The following is a 6000-nucleotide window of genomic DNA, read 5'->3' as shown; positions in this document are numbered from 1 at the left end:
CCACATTTTAAATGTAGGAGAAGTATTAGAGGCCCACAATAGAAGAATACATTTCTTAGCAAAGTATGTAATGGTCATGAGCAAATTTTCTCTGTCAGGATCAAGAACAAAGTCCTGCTGGGCATTAAGAAGATAGAGACACGGGGTCATATCAAACTGTACATCTAGTATTTTCTGTGCAGCAGTATGTATAGATTGCCAAAATCTGGCAATCTCTCTACAGCTCCAAAATACATGCATATAGGTTCCACTTTCAGAGGTACATCTTTTACAGTTAGGAGAAATGTCTGTTTTCATTTTATGGAGTCTCAAGGGAGTGTAATAAAATTTGTACAAAAATTTGTAATTAGATTCTTTCATTTTTACATTAGTAGAGGAGCAGTATACCCTGTCGCAAACCTCCGCCCATAACTCATCACTGATAGTCAGACCAAGGTCCTTTTCCCATATTATTTTCAAAGGAGTAAAGGAGGATCCTCCTTTCTCAGAAAGGAGTCTATAGATATAGGATATTTTGCCTTTAATGGATTGTGCTGTGACAAGAAGGGTTTCAACTTCATTCAACTGAGTTCTAAACCTCCTCTTGGAAGTAAATGAGGAGATGACATGTCTAATTTGAAGATATTTTAAAAAATGGGATCTTGGCACATTGAATTCATTGCAGAGCTCTTGAAAGGATTTCAGTGTAGTGGTCTTCTGATGAAATAGGTCTGAAAAGGTCCTGATTCCTAGAGTATGCCAAAGATTAAAGTTGGCATCCCTCAGGGCTTTTGGCAAGTCTGGGTTGCCTACTATAGGCGAGTGAGAACATATTTGGGAGGAGATGCCCAGGTATTTCTTACAGTCCCTCCACGCTCGTAGGGTGCTGTAAATCACAAATGTTTTGGCTATGTTGCCCACTTCACTAAAGTTATTAATGAATATAGTTGAGCTTAGTGACAATGAACCACAGGATTGGGCTTCTATCTGGATCCACGTTGACTCTTGTCTGTTTGTGATCCATGTTAGCATGTTGCGGATTTGGGCAGACCAGTAGTACAATTGAAGGGAGGGAAGGGCAAGACCACCCTTAGATTCAGGTTTCGAAAGAGTGGAGAGCTTGATCCTAGGTTTTTTATTGCCCCATATAAATTTGGTGATGCTTTGGTTAATTGTTTTGAAAAAGGAAGCTGGGAGATAGCATGGGAGCATCTGAAATAAATAGTTCAGTCTAGGGAGGATGTTCATACGGATTACATTAATTCTTCCTACTAAGCTAATTGGGAGGGAGATCCAGGTTTGGAGGTTGTTCTTGATTCGATCCAGGAGTGGAAGATAATTCTCCTTGAAAAGCCTATTCAGATCTGGTGTTATGAATATCCCAAGGTATTGAAACCCCTGTGTCTTCCATTGGAATGGGCATAGTGTCTTCATAGAACTGGTGAGTGTAATATTGAGAGGGCAGACAGTGGATTTGTTAAAATTAATCTTATAACCTGAAAACGTGCCATACTGAGCAATTGTGTCTAAAATGGGAGGAAGGGATTTCTCAGGGTTGGATATGTAGAGCAAGACATCATCCGCGTAAAGCGAAATCTTGTGCTGCAGGCCGCCTGCAGGAACACCCATAATACTTGGATTGCTCCTTATCAACTCTGCCAGAGGCTCCGCCCCCAACAAGTAGAGCAGGGGGGACAGCGAGCACCCTTGTCTTGTGCCCCGTCCCAAAGGGAATCTGTCAGAGTTCAGTCCGTTAGTAGTCACCATGGCATTTGGATGAGAGTATAGTGATTTGATCCATTTAATAAAGTTTGGGCCCATATTGAACTTTTCTAAGACTGAGAACAGAAAGCTCCACTCCATCCTGTCGAACGCCTTCTCAGCATCCAGTGAAGCCAGCAGGACAGGGGTCTTCTGTGCGTTTACTTGATCAATAATATCAAAAAGACGGCGAATGTTATCAGAAGAGTATCTGTCTCTAATAAATCCCGTTTGGTCCGCTTTTATTATTTTGGGAAGAAGAGTGTTTAGTCTTTTGGCGAGCAATTTGGTAATTATTTTGTAGTCGAAATCCAACAAGCTTATGGGCCGGAAGGAGGAGCAGGATAGGGGGTCCTTGTCTTTTTTGAGCAACACTGTAATGCGAGCTGTGTGCATTGAGTCTGGGAGAACTCCGTTTTTGCAAAAATCCTCCAGCATTGGCATGAAAATAGGGCTAAGCTGGGGCCAAAAAGCTTTGTAGAACTCTCTGGGGAATCCATCTGGTCCTGGGGACTTGTTAGGTGGCATGGAGGTAATTGCCTCCAGGATCTCCTCAGGAGTGAAGGGGGAGTTGAGATCTTCTTGGTCGGTCTCTGATAGTTTAGGTAGCGAGATTCCCTCTAGGAAGGAGTGGAGTTCTGCCTCCGTGTGTTTTCTCTCAGAGGTATATAGTTTGCAGTAAAAATCATGAAAAGTTAAATTGATCTTTTTTGGGTCATATGTGACCTCGTCCTCTGCTGTTCGGATAGCCATAATTGTACGCTCTGACTGCTCTTTTTTTAATTGATAAGCAAGCAATCTACTAGGCCTATTGCTATACTCATGGTATTTCTGTTTAGTAAAGAAAACTTTTTTTTTTAATCTCCCGAGTATAGTCCAAATTCAGTTTGGCTTTGGCTGCTTTAAGTTGACTCCAGGAGGTGCTGTCTGGGGATTGTTTATGTACTTTTTCACAGTGTTCCAGCTCCCTCTCCAGATCTAGCCTGTGTGCTTCCATTGCTTTTTTCTTAGAGGAAGCATATGCAATTAGATGACCTCTTAGTGTGGCTTTAGCAGCGTCCCACATTGTGGCCGGAGAAACAGGAGAATCTTTGTTGTCTTGTGTGTAGTTGTCTATCCATGTAGTTACCAATGTATGGAATGCTTCGTTTGATAGCATGGAGGTGTTGAATTTCCAGCTCTTTGACCTCGGGATGTTTTTGCAGAGGTCAAAGCGGAGGTGGACAAAGGCGTGATCCGAAAGCGCTATGGGTCCGATTGTACAAGTGGCTGAATTTATGAAACTCTTTGGGATAAAAATGTAATCTATACGGGAGTAGGTGTTATGGACATTAGAGTAGTATGTATAGTCCATAGATGAGCTATTAGTCTCTCTCCAGATATCTATCAGTCCCATCTCTTTAGTAAGAGAGTTCAACATCTTTGCAGATCTAGGATTTGTGGTGGGGACTTGAGATGATTTGTCTAGGGTTGGGTTCAGGGTACAATTAAAATCTCCGGCCAACACTCCAAAGGAAACACAATGCTCATTGAACAGGGTTATCATTTTCGACATAAAAGCAGGAGTATCTGTGTTAGGGGCGTATATGTTTAAGATAGTAATTGGTTGCCCATACAGTGACCCAGTTATCAAAATAAATCTCCCCTCCGGATCAGATATGTTTTTGTAAATTATGAATGGAACATTCTTATGGATAAGTATTGCTGTACCTCTACTGTTGGATTTGAAAGATGAGAAATACACCTGTCCCACCCAAGCTCTGCGGAGTTTGGCATGTTCAGCATCACAGAGGTGTGTCTCTTGCAATAGCGCGATGTCTGCTTTTTCCTTTTTTAGAGCACATAGTATCTTTTTCCGTTTTATTGCATGGCCTAGACCGTGGCAGTTCCATGTCAATAGATTTAAGGTACTAGTCATCGTCATCGAACAGTAATCGAACTTTAGTGCAAGTCATCTCTGGGTAAAGGTGGATAGTAGTTACAGCTGCGTTCACATAAAAGGAAAATAAATGGTTTACATAAAATAACAATCTCTGAACACCCCAGCCGAGTTCCCAAACAACTCGACATATCCCGTTGGATCTATTACCTCCCCGCTCAGTCACAATTCTGTGTTCCAACAAAAAAAAACGGGAACAGTTAGCAACGCACAACGTCTCCCCCTCCCCACCAAAGAAATGCCTCATCCTCTCCGCCCCGCATTGAGTAAATGACAACGTAGCCCCCGTCCAGACCACATTAAAAAAGGGAGAAAATAAAATCAATAGCCCAGCCTACATATAGTAGGCCTAGGTTATAATATGGGGCCTATCCCTCTCAGCTAAAGGAACATAAATATAGATTGGACGGCTATAATGACATTTAGCAGGGCGGGTGGGTCTTTGGATATCGGCTATATGTTGTCTTACCTCCTTTAGTAATAACAGTAATCGCATTTAGTCAATGGTCCATTTCTCATTGACCGGGGTTGTCTTTCAAAAAACGTTTTGCCTCTTCGGGAGTTTTGAAGTGTCGCAGGGCTCCTTGGTGAAGAATCCTGAGCTCGTTTGGGTATTTGAATCCCCTAAAGATGCCTCGGTCAATGGAGCATTTCTTCACCTCGTCAAACTCTCGGCGCTTTCGGCGTATTCCAGCTGACAGGTCCTGGAGTAAGGTGAGTTTGGCGTTTCCCACTGTGATGGTGTTGGTTTTCGCCGCCTGTAGGACTCGTTCCTTGTCGGTGAATCTCAGGAAACGTATGGTGATTGGGCGCGGTGGTTGTCTGGCTGCTGGTGGGGGCCTCAGTGCTCGGTGAGCTCTCTCGAGTTCTATGGGCCTGTCGGTGGACAGGTGGAGCCACTCGGGAAGTTTGTCTTGCAGGTAGCGGATCAGTGGCATGTTTCCCTCTTCTTTTTCGCCCAGATTTAATAGAACACAATTATTCCTTCGCCCCCTGTTTTCCAGGTCCTCTGTTTTCTCTTCCAGCTGCTCTATTTTTTTTTAGCATATGCTATTGTTTCCATGGCGTCTGTCAATAAGTTTTCCGTGGATAGGATTCACCCCTCTGCCTCGTCCAGGCGCCCCGCGTTTATGGTTCTCTTGTTGTTTATGTCAGGCAAAGCATTTTCCAGGATTGTCACCTTGCCCCCTATCGCACTGAGCTGAGCGTTAATGGCATCTAGTTTAGTGTTGAGTTCTGTACGTTGGGATCTCAGCTCAGAAAAGATGTCTTCGACAGAGTGCGAGGTTGGCATTCGTTGGGCCTCGGGGGGGAACGGGTCCTCTTTCTCCTGGCTAATGGCGCTAGCTTTTTCTGAAGCTAGCTGCTTCTTGGAGGCTTTTTCCGTCGCTAGTGCTCGAGTCCGGGTAAAAATGTCACCTGTAGTGTCGCCTTTTGTAGCCGCCATGACTTTTTGACTAAAGCTAAATGAGTTTAAACTTGAAGTGGAGGTAAGATTAGGAATTGGAAACTACTTGTGCGGAGCTCCTAGTTCATGCGGCCATCTCGTTCAGGGGTCACGTGATCCCCCGAGGGTTGGTTTCTTGAGAAGTGAAGGGACTCTGGACATTTTAAAGTCAGAGGGGACATAGACAGTGGTTAGGGATCAGTTGATGAGGGAAGTAAGGAATGGGAGAAGGTCAGCAGAGATGGTCTGGAGAAGGGAGGATGGGGTCGATAGGGAAGGTTGTTTGGCGGCTGGACCTCACGAGTTGCATGATTTCATCTGGAGAGAGAGGAGAGAAAGAGGCCAGCGTAGGATAGTTCTGTGTGAGTGGGACCAGTGGACTCAATAGGCTGAGTGAATGAGGAGCGGATGTCATCAGCCTTCTTTTCAAAGTGGTTGACAAAGTTGTCCGCAGACAGGGAGGGGGTGGAGGATTAGTTAAGTTCAAGTTGTGTGTGCACAAGTAAAGTGAAATGCCTTTCTTGCAAGCTCCAAACCCAACAATGCAGTAATCAATATCAATGTAAGGTAGAACTAAAACACACAATAAATAAGAAATAAGAACACGAGAAAGTAAGAAGTTATATACATCGTCAGTTCCAGTACCATATTTACAATGTGCAGGAATACTGGAGTGACTACACCATTCACAAATCACTGTGTGGAGAAAGCGAAGGAGGTCCTCTTTGACTTCAGAAAGAAGGCTGATTTCATTACTTCAGCTGACCCTCAATTGAGAATAGGTAGAGAGGTGCATCAATTAAAATGATTTAGGGACTATTACAGGCAGATGCCTTAACTTCACTGAAAACACAGTACATTTCACACTTACCTG

Source organism: Salvelinus namaycush, chromosome 12 (genome assembly GCF_016432855.1).
Source record: "Salvelinus namaycush isolate Seneca chromosome 12, SaNama_1.0, whole genome shotgun sequence".
Taxonomy (NCBI): domain Eukaryota; kingdom Metazoa; phylum Chordata; class Actinopteri; order Salmoniformes; family Salmonidae; genus Salvelinus; species Salvelinus namaycush.
This window is presented reverse-complemented; position numbering follows the sequence as displayed.